The following is a 17225-nucleotide window of genomic DNA, read 5'->3' on the forward strand; positions in this document are numbered from 1 at the left end:
AGTTGGCTAAGGAGATGCCATGTCGCGGTGTAGAATGTTCATAGCTGTAGTTTCTCCTTCATCCGTGGTGACAGAGTCGCCAGGGTTGTCATTTTGTCTAGGGCTCATCTGCACTGCGTGTGTGCCTAGAAGAAAGCTGTGTGCGTGTGTTGGAGTCGTTAACCCACTGGCTCGCCCTGTTAGCCCAGCAATGGTCAGTCATGCCGCTCTTTCGCAGGGATGTGGTCTGATTCATCGGCATGCCACACTTCTTACCATCTCGGTAGTTGTTTCAGCAGGTTCTAGAACCAAGAAATGATGCTTTCTGGGTTGTTGAAAACCCCCGTACATTTCTGCCGTCCTCCACCAGCCCTGCGCCCGAGCTGTCTGAGAGGCCTTCTGTGTGCCGTCCTCTCTCCTCGGTTCCTCTGGGGCGCGGAAGGGCCTCCCCGGCCTCCTCAACGCACAGCGAACACCCAGGAAGTTAGTGGGATCTACTGAAAGTACTCATTTCATGTCTGCTTTAAAAACCCAGCTTTTCTGTGAGATGCGATGCTTGCTGGGAGTTCTGTCTCTTTCTCATGCAGAGTAATCTGCCTTTAAATCTGCCATGAAAAATAATTAGATCCAGAACTGCGTCCATTTCAGCCACAATCATTTTGCAAAGTTGAATATGGGGCTACGTGTTTGTTAACAATACCACTTTGAAAGGAAGAAACGAATTAAAAGCAAATATAATAAACATTAAATAATCTTAAACAAACCTTAATAATAATAATAATAAACCTTGAGTAAAGACTTATTTTATTTGAAAGGCAGAGTTAGAAAGAGAGAGAGAAAGAGAGAGAGATCTTCCATCCACTGGTTCACTCCCCAAATGGCTGAGACAGCCAGGGCTGGTCAGGTTGGAGCCAGCAGCCACACTCTGTCCCGGTCTCCCATATGGGTGGAGGTGGCTAAGCACTTGAGCCACCTTCCGGTGCTTTCCTAGGTGCCTGAGCAGAGAGCTGGATCAGAAGTAGAGCACCCGAGGCTCGAACCAGCGCCCACATGGGATGTTGACGCTGCAGGTTGGTGCTGAGCTTGTTGTACCACAGCACCGGCCCTGCAGTACATTTTATCCAAGTTCCAAGCTAATCTGGGGACTTCCTCCTCCTCCTCCTGCCTCATCTTCTCTGGGGACTGGATTATGGGCCGGTACCTGGGCATCCAGGGCTGGGCTGGTGCTGGCGTTACAGCCCCATCCTAAGGCCCTGCAGAGACTGCCTAGGTGTCTCTCTGGTGCAGAGAGGACCACACCTGGTCCAGCAGCAGGGCCTTGGCTCTGGAAAGCTGCAGCTTGACTTCCAGAGAGTTCCACTGTGAATCCCGATTCTAGGAGAGAAGGTGTTTGGGTTTCTCAGCTGCTCCCTCACTGTCACCTGTCCCCCGGCACACCAATGGACTCTCCTCAGTGCCGCTGCTATCCTAGCTGGAAACAGTCTCTTCACATCATCCAGTTCCTTGGCGTCTGCCACCAGCTCTGCATTCTGTGAGGCCTAGGCTGTGTCGGTGCTGAACCCCACCCCAGCTAGCCTAGGTACCAGGTAGTTTTAAGTACCTCTCCCTGGGACGTGTCAGCACAGTGCCCTGAAGACGATGCTCTTGTAGGTTGGTGAACTGGTGCAGGGTCCCTCTGAGAGCTGGGTTTGCTCCTTGGCTTTGGGTCCAGGGCTCCCTCCTTGCTCTCTTCATCCCCAGGGAACCCTCTTCAAGGAATTAATTTATGAGTGGAGACCAGATGTCTGCACCTGCTGTGTGTGTGACAGTAGACAAGCCCAGGTGGGTCTTAGTGGGGAATGTCTGGCTGCGGGAGGGAGTCAGAGTTAGGGCATGGTCCTTAAGCGTCACTCTTGCTTTGTGAGTTCCCTTAATAATAAACACAAGACAACAGACATCAGGGGCACGAGACTGGGTCCCAGTGACCAGCAAAGGAGTTAGATTTCCCCACTCATTTACAAGTCCTTATGGAGCTGTGGGTCTCACATTGCTAATCCAGGGGGGTGCTGAGCCAGGTAGGATCATAAAGCAGTAGTAAACACAGCAAGGCATAGGAGAAGTTAGAGTCCCCTTTCCCAACTCTTTCCCCACATACAGAGCTGCCCCAATGTCAAGGGGACCCCTTCCTGAGCCTCCCACTGGGACCAGCTGCTTCCACAAAACATATGTCATCAGGTATGAATGGCCCAGCACCCTGGATTCCCAGAGCAGCACGGTCATTTTGATGGCAGTTTCCCGAACATCGTGGAGACATCTGCCACCCTAAGGTGCCACACGAAAGCAGTGCCGCTCCAGTTTTAAACCAGGTGGTGACACCCACCTCTCCTTGCACACTCATCTCCTTCTCCCGTTGCCTTTGAGAAACAGATCCTTGTCGGCGCGGGAGACGAGACTTCAGGACTCGGAGAGGACCTTGCACGGCTTTTGCAGGGTTATCCTGAAGGGAAACCCCGCCTCTTATGCCAGGGCTTTCGCTGTTCGCCTCCCGGTTACAACTGACTTTGGTCCAAGTTGCTGGCTTAACGTTTCTGGAAATGAGTCTGCAAGAGCTGTGGGCTCAGTGTCTGGGACGTGACTTCCACACCACATGTGCTGCGTAGGAGGATGCGTGGACAGACGCCGAGTCACCGGCACCGCGCAATTTACCGAGCTTACTTGGAGACCCCAGGAGAACCCGCCTCTTCCTTCCAGTCCGTTCCCCCCGGCCCGGGCCCTCCACCTCCTCCATTCCCTGGCCCTTCCACATCAGCCTTACTTGCTAAAGTTTCTAGAAAATGGGGACAAGTTTCCATCCTTGAGCCTACAAGTGCTTGACATAGTATTCTGTATACAGTAAGAGTTTAATTACTTTCCTTACCAAACCTGTGTGATAAGAGAAAAATAGTGAAATCTGATAATTGATACTACCTGGTTTTACAATGTGTGGCTTAACCTTAAAATATTTAAAAAAATGTTATGTTTGGAGGAGAGAGTCAGAGATCTTCTGTCCACTGGCTCACTGCTCAGATGTCTGCGCTAGCTGCAGCCGGGCCAGGCGGAAGCTGAGAGCTGGCGCTCCGTCAGGGAGGGCAGTAGCAGGAAGCTGGAGTTAGAAGCAGGGGCTTGGATCTGGCACTGTGGCACAGAGAGCTCAGCCTCTGCCTGTGGCACCAGTCCAAGTCCATGCAGCTCCACTTCCAGTCTGACTCCCTGCTTATGGGTGGGGAAGGCAGCAGAGGATGGCTCCAGTCTTTGGGTCCCTGCACCTGTGTGGGAGCCTTGGAAGATGCTCCTGGCTCCTGGCTTTGGGTTCACTCAGCTCTGACCACTGTGGCCATTAAAGGAATGAAACAGAGGATGAAAGATGGTTCTGTCTCTGTCTCTCCTATCTGTAACTCTGTCTTTCAAATAAAAATGTAAAATTTCTTAAAAAAAAAAAATACCAGGGACTCAGGCTCCACTGTAGCGCAGAATGCCACTGTTCCAAGCTGCGTCTTCATCACGATGTGAGATGCAGACCCCTCATATAGCCTGCTTTGATTATCCTACATCACTGAGCCAGAGCTCGGGCCTGTCAGGATGAAGCAGATGGAAAGAACCTTTTTCCTCACCTACCTTCCTTGCCCATGCTTTAGAATCAGAACTCAGAGGGGAGGCCTCACCTGGAGTACACCTGGCACACCCGGGCTCCTGAAGCCCTGGATGGAGATTCCTGTCCACAGGCCAGAGGCCACAAAACACCTGCCCTTCTGCACGCCTGTGGGGCCCACCGTGGAACCAGCGCCCAACTGGACCATCTGGGACTGTCTAGTTCTCTCTGCCCTGGGAGGATCTGATGCCTGACTGTTCCCAGGGCCATGCTCCCCTCCGAGGGGAAGCTGAAGGGGCTCCGGGGATCAGGAAGTAGAATCAAGGACTTGGGGAGCTTGGGGGGTCAGCAGCCACCCGGATGTCTGACAAGTCCTCCTGTTGGCCTGGGCCCCAAGGGAGTGTCTGTCTGCAACTAGCCTACCAGTGCCCCGATGGCCTGGGTCCCTGAGGGAGTGTCTGCCAGCTCAAGGCTGCTAGGCTGACACCTGGCTCTTGTGTCCTCTAAGAAACGTCTAGGAAGGGCTGTGGGTCTCTGAGGTTCACCAGGATGGTGTGGAGGGATGCACAGCTGCTGGAGCCCACACGTGTCTGCCCAGCTTTGGCAGCACCTGCCTGCATTTCTGAACTGCCTCCCCATCCTTGTGGTCATTACTTTTTCTGGGTTGTGATTCAGAATAGCCTCATTGGAAAATAATGTTTGAAGAACGTTGTATTTTCTGAAAGTTGTCTTTAAGAAAGGCTGACCAAAGTGTTTTTTTAAAATCATTTTCCCTTACTTGTTGAGCTCAAGATGAAGAATTAAAATAAAGTAGCCTGAGCTGTGCTGGTTAGACTGTGCCCCACTGATGACTGAATTTCCAGGTGCCCCAGGCAAAGTGCCAACAAGTGGCTTGGATCCCTTGGGGCACTAGTGTCCTTGTTTCTGAAAAATCCCACAATGAAAACCCAGTGATAGGAAGTGATGGCCATTCCCAGGCTCACTTGACTAATTTTTTTAAAAAAAGATTTACTTATTTTTATTGCAAAGTCAGATATATATAGAGAGGAGGAAAGACAGAGAGAAATATCTTCCATCAGATGATTCACTCCCTAAGTGACCAAACAGCTGGTGTTGCACTGATCTGAAGCTGGGAGCTCTTCCACGTCTCCCACGTGGGTGCAGGGTCCCAAGGCTTTGGGCTGTCCCCAACTGCTTCCCCAGGCCACAAGCAGAGAGCTGGATGGGAAGTGGGGCTGCCAGGATTAGAACCAGTGCCCATATGGGATCCTGGTGCATTCAAGGCGAGGACTTTAGCTGCTAGGCCACAGCGCCGGGCCTATTTTTTTTTTTAAACAAACAAAAGAGAGAGAATTATGAAAATGGAATTTCCTTTCTTAGTAACCTGCAAATTCAAGTGTGGCCTTTGTAAAAATCTGAACCCCAAAGATAAGACTAGGGGAAAATGTCCAGTTAACCCCCTTCCACCCCCCCCTTTTTTAAAGATTTATTTATTTTACTTGAAAGTCAGATCAACAGAGAGAAGAGATAGGAGGTTTTTCACGTGCTGGTTCACCCCCAGGTGGCCTTAGCAGCCAGAGCCTGGGTGGACCAGCCAGGGATGGTAGCCATGTGACCTAGCACTGTGTCAAGCACAGAGCAGGGCACCCGACCCCGCTGGTGGTGGCGTCATGAATTTTCTTCTGTTGGATAAGCACACCTGGACGGGTTCTGAGCTGGACTCTGGGGTTGGTCACCGAGGATCCCATAATGCTAATATCATGTCATATCAGGAGGGTCCAGCCCGCAGGAGGCCATGTGAAACCCACAAAATCCTTTGGCCTGACCCTGCCAAAGCAGCCACTGACAGGGTTCACGAGTGGGTGGATCTGTGGCTGGCTCATTTCCAAGATGATGATTCTGCATGGCCCATGGATGATGTGATAAGGACGCACATGGTCCCTGGCAGGAGAGGGACCCCAGACCTGTCCGTGGGCAAAGTCTGAGCAGAGAAAAAGCAAAGGGAAGCCATGAGACATGGGCCAGTTTGGTGGCACCTGCATGGAGAAGAGTGGGTGAGGGGGAATGAACTGGGAAGGGAATATGGGAACAGACAGGACCCCTTGCCACCAGAGCACCTGATCTGGCAGGTGCCTGGGGGGCCTGGTGTGTGCCTCTCCACTAAAGCCCCCTTTGGAAGAACCATCAGGAAGTGCCTCAGTATGCTCTCCTCTGACTTCCGAGCGCCAGCCTAGTTGGCCCATTTTCCCACGGTTCCCACCCTTAGGCCTCCTCCCCCAAATCAGGCTGCAGATCCTCAAAAAGGAGAAAGGCCGCACATACCTCGAGCCACAGGGCGCAGGGGTGGGGAAGCCGCAAACACTCACCTTTGAGAGGCAGAGGACAGGTTCCCCACGGGCAGGTGGACTTCTGCTTTGGCTGGGTTGTGGGACACATGGTTTGCTCCCAATCGCTGAGCTCAACCCTGTCTCCCTGGTGACAGGCTGGGGGCAACTCGGAAGGAATGCTTTGGACTTCCGTGTTGAGAACAATCCTGAAGCTTCTGCGGGAATTTGAGCGGTGAAGGCGGTCTCTCAAGTTTGTATCCGCCTCTCTGTGGGGAAAAAAAAAAAACAAAGAAAGAAAAATGTAGATAGAAAGTAACTCTACGAGCTTGTGTTGAGTTGAAAGACAACAGTCTCTGGTCTCTCGCTGGGCTTCCCTGGGCTGAGTCCTAAACTCTAAACAGAATGCTCTAACTTTTTTTTTTTTTTTCTCAAATCAATGCAGTATTTCCCCTTTGCTGACTCATCTCCAGCAGCCCTGGAAGCCAAATGGGCCACCAAAGGCTCTCCCTGACTTGTGCCCCAGAACTGGCCTCGTGTCCATGTCACCAGCAGAGGCCAGCTCCCCACCACTGGTCCAGGATGGCCCCCCAAATGCTGACAACAAATTTCCTTCACGTCACAGGCCAGCACGTGTGTGCAATGTTATGCTCCCACCATATATGCTTACCATGCACAAACGGGAAGGTGGACGGAGCCCACAAGGCATGAGATGAGTCTCTTCTTGCCAGATGAGGAACGGCACTTTCAAGTTTAAACACAGTCCTCACACTTGACTGAACCTAAGAATCCCTGGGGGCACTTCAGAAAAATCCCCGCAACCTGCATCCCAATTTGGGCTCATCCGATGAGGATGTTGGGGTGGCCCTGTATCTGCTGTGGTTTCATGGGTCTCTGTCTGTGGCCCTGTTTGCGCCCCACCTGTTGGGGACACACAGAGTTGGCTGGGAGCCGCAAGCTTGCAGCCAGAGTCGTTGTTTCTCTCTCGCTCTCTCTTTCTCTCTCTCTCTCCCGCCACCATCCCCCTCCCTTCCTCTCTTTCTCCCTCTCTCTCTGACAGCCCTGAAATGGCCACTAGAGGAGGCCAGCCCAGCCCAGCCCACCTTTTGACTGTATGAAGCTGCTCTTGGCTCTGCCCCAGCAGCCCTCTTGCTGAACATTGTCGCCTGTGTGAAAACAGCAGAACTGTCCTGCCAGCCCAGGAAGTACAGATAGAGCAGACGGGCAATGCTGTCAGAGATGGAGTTGGGGGTGATTGCTACTCAACACTGGGTGTCTGAAACTAACAGGGCCTTGTCAACTTCAACGTTGCGGGCATTCCAACACGTCCAATGTTGAATGCCAATTCAAGTCCCAGCTACTCTACGTTGGGTCCAGCTCCCTGGTACAGCACCTGGGAAGACAGTGGAGGATGGCAACGGAAGATGGCTCAAGTGCTCGAGTCCCTGCCACCCATGTGGGGGACCCTCGTGAAGTTTTCTGGGCCCTGGCTTCAGCCTGGCCCAACCCGGGCTATTGCAGTCATTCAGGGAGTAAATTCGTGGATGTAAGATCTCTTTCTTTTTCTTTCTTTCTCCCTTTCTCTCTCTCTTTCTTTCTTTAGATCTTTATTGGAAAGTCAGATTTATAGAGAGAAGGAGAGACAGAGAGGAAGATCTTCCATCTGCTGATTCACTTCCCAAGTGGCCACAATGGCTGGAGCTGAGCCAATCTGAAGCCAGAAGCCAGGAGCTTCTTCCATGTCTCCCATGCAGGAGCAGGGAGACATGGACCATTCTCTATTGCTTTCCCAGGCCACACGCAGGGAGCTGGATGGGAAGTAGAACAGCTGGGACATTAACTAGTGCCCATATGGGGTGCCGGTGTATGCAAGGCAAGGATTTAGCCACTAGGTTATCACATCAGGCCCAAGATCTTTTTCTCTCTGCCTCTCCCTCCCTCTTTCTCTGTTACACTGTGTTCTGACCGGCAGAGCCTGTAAGGTGAACAGGGCGTGGACAGGGAGAGGACCAGTGATGGCAGAAGTCTCGCTTCACCTTCACCTCTCATTATATACTCTTCCCACCAAATCCTAATTTAGCCAAGCAGTTGGGTACAGATGAGTCCAATTAGTCTAGGTGTTTTTAGCCACAAGCCCAGTTCCTGTTCCTGCCCAGCTCAAGGAGCACTAATCAACTCCCTAGCCCACAACAACAGTGTATTTCAAATATATCAATAAATCCTGAAGATAAAAAATAAAAGATACCAATTAAATCTCAGTAGCGGTAACTCAGCTTTATTTTAAAGATTTATTTTGACTGGAAAGCAGATTTATGAAGAGAAGGAGAAATAAAGAGAAGCATGTTCCATCCCCCGGCTCACTCCCCAAGTGGCTGCAATAGCTGGGATTGGGCCGGGCTGCAGCCAGGCGACAGGAGTGCCATCTTGGTCGCCCTCATAGGTGCGGCTATCCTGAACACTTGGCCAACCTCTGCTGCCTTCCCTGGCGCGTTAGCAGGGAACTGGATCAGAAGTGGAGCAGTTAGCACTTGAACTGGTCCTGTGGGATGGATTGTCTGCGATACTGTGGCAGGCTTAACCTGTTCACCACAATGTCACCCCTCACCCCAGCTTTATATTAAAGCAGCTTATTGATAATGCTGAAGTCTCTCCCACTGAGCAAATAGACTGTAAGATCAAAAACAGTTATGGTTGGATTCTTATGGATATGGTTTACCCAGAGGGGCATTGTCAGGTGCAAAATGGAAGGCTTGGCCCGAAGCCAAGCGGGAATCTCACAGATCCCGGAGAGAGCAGCCTCACAGGCAGATCTCAGTCCTGACACCTGACATCCAGATTGCCCTCTCTGGGCAGGTGCCAGGGTCCTTCAGGGAGTGGCAGGACGATGGCATCCCCACAAAGCTCTGTCCCCTGAAACGGGTCCTAGTGTGTGGGCTTGACTGCAGGGAGAGGCCTGGTAGGGCATTAGGAAAAGAGGTGAGGTTACAGGGCTTATTGCTACAGTGTAGGCTGTGGCAGCCTTGGATTCAGCAGTCTAGAATGAATTCATGGAGGAGGCTTTGCCTTCCAAAAAGTCACTCCAACTTCCATCGGTTCCTCAAATCTCTCACCCACATGTGCACACCCACAGAGATAATGCAATACAGGAGCACGCACACATAGGATACACATAAACATACGTGTACAACACGTACACACATAACACATAAATACGTAGTCTGCCAGGGCTGCCACAAACAGAAGACCACGGGCAGGGGTGTGAACAAGACATCAGTGTCCGTGAGGCTGGAGTCTAGAAGTGACCAAGGCGTCTTTCCTTGGTCGTCGATGCCCCGTTCTTGTTGTGTCCCCTGCACACCTGTGTTGCTGCTGGCTCTTGATGACCAAGTCTGCTTGCATAAATCAACAGTCGGGTTGAGTTGAGTCTGCTGTAACAGCCTCTGTTTAACGTAGTCACCCTTCGAAAGATCGTGTGCCTGAACGGAGTCATGTTCTGAGGCCCAGCAGGTTAGGCATCTCCGGGCGGGTTGGGGGGACACACTTGAGCTCATGGATGTACATACAGTTATATCCACCTTATCCATTTGTATCCATGTATGTTTGTATGTATCCGCGCACAGACACTGAGGGAGAAGTGCCTGCATTTGTCTCTCTGTCTGGAGACTAGTATCAGTTCTCTGCCTTGTGAGCCACTGTGTGTTGTAACAGACAAAGAGGAAGAGGAAAGCAGGTGGTTTTAAAGTGGTAGTCACCCAAGTCAGTCTCTGGAGGCTGGAACGGGGCAGGAAGCCAAGAGCACTCGGAGGTGAGCTGTCTAAACCCAGCGCACCGGGCAAAGGGGTGGCTGGTGATGGCTGGTCCAGCTGGCACCAGCGGGAGGGGCATCAGCTTGCGGATTTCTGAGCAAGTTCATTGGAACACAGACCTCTGTTCGTGTGACTGCGCAAGTTCCTATTCAGGCCAAATTGTCAAAGGGGGAATTACATGATTTTGGCGGTCTTTTCCTTCCTTCCTATTTTTCAAACTGTCCTTCACATGATAGGCAGATGGGAGTTTTGCTTCCTTAAATGGAATGCACTTAGTTCCCGTTTCTCTAATTGGAGTCATTTCAAATAAAAAGCCAGGTTATCCAAGAGGGGGGCAAAAGGAGAAACGCTCACCCCAGGAGGATTCTGCGGCTCCTGAGGAGACCTGGGAGCAGGAGCGGAGGGGCGCCTGGTTGGGACAGCAAGCACGGACTCGCAGGCTCCACGGGATGTGGTCTGCTCAGACTCAGGTCCACGGGAGCTCTTCCCCAGGAGTCCAGCACAGGCCCTGGCTCAATGGCCATGGCAGCAGCCCTTGGGGGAGAGAAGACAACAGCTTTAAAGAGGAAACATGCAAAGCAACAGACAGGGAAATGATGTTACCATCATGGGTCTTAAAACTGGACCCAGTAACAAACACGGCCAATGAGAACATCAGATTTGGCAGAAGTCAGTGGGCAAAGACGGAGGCAAACATCGCCCATGTCCCCATGAGAGTCCCAGACAGGACACCTTCCTGCAGGGTCTGGTTTCACAAGCCGTTTTGTCTTCCTGTGTACTTTTGTCTGTTGTGGTCACAAGGTGGATGCAGAAGGAAGACTTGCAGGAGCTGAGCCGTCTTTCAGCAGTGCTTGTTCTCTGCACGCAGGGAGTTAAATCCATGACGCTTTCCTCTGCAGCTCTTCCTGAGAGAAGAGCCACACCAGGATAACGCATCACCCTGAGGCCCAAGGCTCTCCCACGGCAGTGAAGGCACTTGCTTGGTCCAAGTGCCATGGACCGAGAAGGAAGTCTCCAACGCCCAGCTGGGGAGCCTGCAGGCTGCCCTCAGGGGCTGCACATTTCGTCATTGGATGAAAAAACGGCGTTCTCGTCCTGCTGCACACCCGGCTGAAAGATGGGACTTAACTTTATTTTCCATTTTCCCCATCTCCCGCCACAACTATTGCACAATTCTGTCAAAAATTGTTGTAATAATCCACTCTGTGAAGCCGCTGGCTTTGGCACAAAATCATCATACAGTTACTTGTGTAGTCACCTTATGGATCTCAGACCTGCAGGCCGATCCCTGCCACACGTAAGCAAGCCAGGATCGGAGCTGTCTTGGGCAGTGGTGACTGGTCGGCCGTCTCGAGCAGGGCTGTGTTACTACATTTACCATCCTTCCTGCAGGGCCTGTGCGCAGTTGGTACTTGGCAAAGTCTGGTTGAATCCGTGAAATCCCACTGGGCCAGCTGTGCCATCACCCTGCAGCTCGTGTGACAGGAGTGGGCTTATGAGTAGTGTTGGTTTCCATGCTGGTCCCAAGAGTCAGGCGGCAGGAGGGCATGCATCATCTTTGGATTTCTGGATCTTTCTGCCACCAGGGCCACACCCAGATGCAAGGGGGAACTGTTCCCTTGTGAAGGATCCATCTGGTTTGCTCTGTGTCCATGTTAAAAGTCACACTTCTTGGTATGATCAGAGAAGAGACTCTAGCCTGGCTGCCCCGGTAAGAGAATTTCTTAGAAAACTCATTTTTTTGGTAAAATAAAAATATTTATTTATTTTTACCTGAAAGGTAGATTTAGACAGTTAGAGAGAGATATCTTCCATTAGTTCATTCTCTAAGGGGCTGCAATGACCAGAGCTGAGCCGATCTGAAGCCAGGAGCCGGGAGCTTCTTCTGGGTCTCCCATGTGGGTGCAGGGTGCCAAGGCTTTGGACCATCCTCTACTGCTTTCCCATACCACAAGCAGAGAGCTGGATGGGAAGTGGGGCAGCCGGGACATGAACAGATGCCCAAATAGGATACTGGCACTTAAAGGCAAAGGATTAGCCAATGGAACCATGGTGCTACTCTTTCTTAGAAAATTTTATTTTTAAGAGTTCAGTAGGGCCCGGCGCGGTGGCGCAAGTGGTTAAGTCCTCGCCTTGCACGCCCGGGATCCCATATGGGCGCCGGTTCTAATCCCGGCGGCCCCGCTTCCCTTCCAGCTCCCTGCCTGTGGCCTGGGAAAGCAGTCGAGGACGGCCCAAAGCTTTGGGACCCTGCACCCGCGTGGGAGACCCGGAAGAGGCTCCTGGCTTCGGATCGGCATAGTATTGGCCTTTGCGCTCACTTGGGGAGTGAATCATCGGATGGAAGATCTTCCTCTCTGTCTCTCCTCTCTGTATATCCGCCTTTCCAATGAAAAAATAATAAAAATAAATCTTTAAAAAAAAAAAGAGTTCAGGAAAAAACCAGAGCAATGAGCACGGAACCCGGGAGATGGCTGCTTCTCCAGCCTGTCTGTCATACTTGCTCCAAAGTCAGGCAGGGGGCTCTTGGTGGCTTCCCTGATGTTCTACAATTACAAGTGACACTTGACTAGCTGTGCGTGGCGTATTGGCAGGTCAGTCTCCCTCATGTCTTCCCTGGAGCTGTGTTCTTCAGCGAGTAACAAGTTTCACTTTTTTTCCTGAACTACCACCCAAGGCAAGACTCCATTTTCCCCTCTCTGGATTTGGCTATCTGGGTGGTTGTCATAGGACTGTGTTTCAGGATGCCTGGGCTGGACATAATCTAAACTTGTGTCAAAGTGTTTTTAAAAACCCACGAAGGTATCTTAACATGAACTTGATACTGAGAATCACTTCCCGGCCCCCTGTTGTCCTCAAATACAAGATTTTGATCTTCAAATAAAGCCAAAGGTCCCTTTTAGTTGGTAAAAGCATATATATTTTTAATATTCTCATAATTGAAAAATTACCAAAGGGATTTCCCCCCTCCCCTCAACTTTCCATTAATAAAAAAACAAAGTCAATTGATGCTAAAAACAATTATGAGAAAATTTAGCCCCAAGTAGAATTTTCCAGAAAATTATGAGCAAGTGAAAAAAAGAGAAAAAGCAAAGACTATCATTGAAAAACAAGATGCTTTTTACAGGAATTTTGTGTTAAGTCCGTTTGCGATGAATGCCTCATTTTAGGGGTGGGTAAAGAGCCTTTGCAAGGAAATCTCCCTCTGATTGTTGCTAAGAAGCTCAGAGTCGAGGGTTGGAAATGCCCACGGCAGAGTTCACTCAGTCTGACTCAGTGTGGGTTTTAGAAAAGCAAGGAACAATTTTTGACAGTAAGAACACAAGTGGTGGCAAAATGACTCGCCACCAAGAGACTCACTGAAGAGCTGTCCTGCTAGCCAGGCACATGGCTCTTCTTGGAAACATAGCTTTCTTTTCTTTTCTTTCCTTTCCTTTCCTTTCCTTTTCTTTTCTTTTCTTTTCTTTTCTTTTCTTTTCTTTTCTTTTCTTTTCTTTTCTTTTCTTTCTTTCTTTCCTTCCTCTTTTCTTTCTTTCTTCCTTCCTTTCTTTCTTTCTTTCTTTCTTTCTTTCTTTCTTTCTTTCTTTCTTTCTTTCTTTCTTTCCTTCTCTCTATTTTTCTTTCTTTTTCCTTCCTTTCTTCCTTTTTTTCTTGTAGATGCATTTAAAAGGTGAGAGCATCATAGACACACATTCAGGGGTAGAGTGGCCAGAGAGGAGAAAGAGGAGAGGAGTGAAGTGGGAGAGAGATGTTTCCTCTTTCACCTTGTGTCCATGGGGAAAGAGAGGGCAGCTTTCCCATTGCCCAGCATCTCATGAGCCCGGGAAGAGGACTGGTTACCTGAGACCAGCCCCAATCCTGGGGGAGGAGGAGTACAACCTGGGGAAGGGGTTATTTGGTTGACAAGTAGGCAGGTTGTATTACATTGGCTGGGGGAGGTATGATTTCCAATTCATGAGTCTGAGCTTGCTGCCCACTGGTCCTATTTCATTCTCCCTATTCTTAAGGGTTACTGAAGGATGTAGTTTCATCTCATCTTTTGTAATTGTTTCCTGTTGATTAGGGGGCATAGAGCTTACATGTCCCAGGCTTGGAAATCTCTTCCAATCTCATCTAATGGATCCGTCTCATGAGCTGTGTCAGCCACATCATCATCACCACTGTGAGAAGTCACTGGTCTTTCTTGTCTTTTAAAGCCACATCCAAGAGCCTCAGCTGATTCACAGGAGTGGATGGCTCATGCACTGCATGCAGCTAGGCAGGATTCTCTCCTGCACGGAGAGGAGGTGTACGAAGAACACAACGCGTGCTGTGTATTCAGGTGGCAGGACACAAGCAGCAGTCTGTGGCTCGAAGATCCTACTGCATCTGGGAGTAAACAGTTTCTAAACCTTGAGTCAACCCCATCTTTGAGTAGCAAGAGATGTGTGCATTTCAGGTTACTCGGAGAGCGCACAGCAAGATGGCTCCGAGGAGAGGAGAGAAGCTGGCGTGTCACACATCAGCTTTGGGCTCTGCCCGAGACACTGATTCATCCAGTTTCCTATTGGCTACAGGGTATGGCAGAAATGGCTGGGACTGAAATGTAAGCCCTGTGCTGATGGGGTCACACACACTGCCTTTCCTTCCTTAGGTTCCTACAGTGGCCTTTTTGGGGGCCAATGTTCCTAAAACGTTTCTTGAGCAGACTCGGTGGCAACGAAGGAGCAAAGGTGACTGGCCAAACTATTCTGATTTTCTACAACCTCCTGCTCAATATACCACAGTTTAGTATTGCATTTAAAAGACTGTTTCTTGGGCCTGGCATGATAGCCTAGTGGCTAAATTCTTGCCTTGCATCTGCCAGGATCCCATATGGGCGCTGGTTCATGTCCTGGCTGCTCTACTCCCCATCCAGCTCCCTGTTGTAGCCCGTGAAAGCAATGGAGGACAGCCCAAGGCCGTGGGATGCAACTCCCAAGTGGGAAACCTAGAGGAAGCTCCTGGTTCCTGGTTTCGAATGGGCGTGGCTTCCACCATTGCGGCCACTTGGGGAGTGAACCAGCAGATGGAACATCATTCCCTCTGTGTCTCCTTCTCTCTGTAAATCTGAATTTCCAATCAAAAACAGATAAATAAATGAAACCTTAAAAAAAACAAAAAAGAAGAAGACTACTTCTCAGGCCCAGCACAATAGTCCAGTGGTTAAATCTTTGCCTTGAAAGCACCAGGATCCCATATGGTTGCCAGTTAGTCTCCTGGCTGCTCCACTTCCCATGCAGCTCCCTGTCTGTGGCCTGGCGGAGCAGCCAAGGATGGCCCAAAGCCTTGGAACCCTGCAACCACGTGGGAGACCCAGAAGAAGCTCTTGGCTTCGATCAGGCTCAGCTCTTACCATTGTGGTTGCTTGGGAGAGTGAACCAGCAGTTGGAAGAACTTTTTGTGTCTCTTCCTCTCTCTGGATCTGCCTTTCCAATACAAATAGATACATTAAAAAAAAAAAAAAAAAAGACTACTTCTCATTCTCCAAACACTGGGTGAAGTAGAAGTGGAGGGAAGCATCTACTCCCAGGCCCCACCAGTCTCTCTGGATACTTTAAACCAAGCACAGAAATTTGTAAGGGAGTTGGGAGAACACCAAACAGGGCTAGACCGGGCTGGGGTGCTCAGCAGTGGCTGTTCCACATGGCTGATGTACTACAAGGCTTGGTGTGGGTCCTGGTAAAGACAGCAGCTGATGGAGGAAGCTTCTGGAAAGGAGGGAAGGGCCTGTCAGGGGCAAGGTTGAGCTGGGCCCTTCTTCTGCTGTGTTTTGCTCTCCTCTGCGTGTAAATGGCAACTTTGTACCTCTGGACAGTCACTCCTTCATCCCTTTCCAGGGACGGCCTCCTTAGTCCCCGCCTGAGGCCCAACCCCACCCAAGACCTTGCTCCTTACCTCCGAGCCCTCCCCAGTTTCTCCCAATCCAGGGTTGATGGTGTCCCTCAGCAGATACGCCTAGATCATGACCCCAGGGTCTGTGGGGTGGCCTTGTTTTGAGGTAAGGGCTTTGTGGATGTGAGTGAGGTGGGGACTTTGGGATGAGACCATTTTGGGTTAGGTAGGACCTGATGCCAACAGTGGGTGTCATTACAAGCAGAGGAATCGCAGAGGATTGGCTGTGTGAGAACAGAAGCAGAGACGTAAGTGATGTGGTTATGAGCTCAGGGGTGCTAAGGATGCTAGGCTCCTTCAGAAGCTGCGACGGAGGCCTGGACCCTTCTGTCTCAGTGCCTCCAGCAGACACTTGTTGACACCTCAGCATCTTGGGTCCTCCAGGACAGCCTGTGCCAGCTGCTGCCTGCCTTGTCTACACTCCTCTATCTCCTGAGACTCGTCAGTGCAGAGTTTGTGGTTTTCTGTCTGCAGGCATGTCCATTGCTTCCTGCAGTTCATAACCCTGTCCAGGGCTGGGTCTGCCCGTGACTCTCTGCAGCGTGTCCCTTACTGCTGCCAGACTGTGGGGGTGTTCTTGACCAATATGTCTTGGTCAGCTGCAGGTAACTCTAGGGCAAAGGCTCTTTTCATATCGTCCCTGTTGGCTATCTGTTACCTCTTACAAGCCTGGCAGCTCCTTAGGGCCAACATCCGCCCTGCTTTACTCTGAATTCCCTTCTGGTGTTGGTAATCTACAGTGGACATTCAATGAATAGCAAGTCTCAGTGTCTTATGGAGAACCAGTAATACCAACCTGTGGCTTATGGTTTGAGCTGTCCCTGGCCCCATATGTTGTGACTCTACCTGGAAGTGGGTCTTTATAAGGGTAATTACAGTGAGGTCACCATGGCATGCCCCAAGCCAGTAAAACTGGAGTCTTTATGAAGAGGGGTGTGGGCATAGATACACAGAGGGGAGATGTCCACCAGCCCAGGACAACGGCTGGGAGAAGCTAGTCCTCTGACACCTGGGTCTTGAACTTCTGGCCTCCAGGTCAGCCTGACTGGTCTCTGGGTTGCAGGTCTCATGAGGAGCACCACTTTTTTTTTTTTAAGTCAGATATAAAGAGGAGGAAAGACAGGGAGGAAGATCTTCCACCCTATGATTCACTCCCTAAGTGACTGCAAAGGCCAGAGCTCAGCCGATCTGAAGCAAGGAGCCCAGAGCCTCTTCTGGGTCTCCCACATGGGTGCAGGGTCCCAAGGCTTTGGGCCATCCTTGACTGCTTTCCCAGGCCACAAGCAGAGAGCTGGATGGGAAGTGGGGCCACCAGGACACAAACCAGGGCCATATGGGATCCTGGTGCATGCAAGGTAAGGACTTTATGCACTAGGATACCGCGCTGGGTTCGGGGAGCACCATCTTGGGTGGTTCTCCAGGCAACACGGTGTCCAGAGTTTGTCCTCACCAGTGGAACCTCCACATTTATTGGCCAGCTTGGATGCTCTTGGAGGCAGACCCCAGCTGGGTGACCCAGTGGGAGCAGATCCTTGATCCCCTGGAGGCCCACTGACTACAAGAGGAAGAAGTGGTTGGGAGCACTTCCCTGGAGTG

This window comes from Ochotona curzoniae, unplaced genomic scaffold, assembly GCF_017591425.1.
Source record: "Ochotona curzoniae isolate NIBS_2020 unplaced genomic scaffold, NIBS_Ocur_1.0 scaffold_3890, whole genome shotgun sequence".
Taxonomy (NCBI): Eukaryota; Metazoa; Chordata; class Mammalia; order Lagomorpha; family Ochotonidae; genus Ochotona; species Ochotona curzoniae.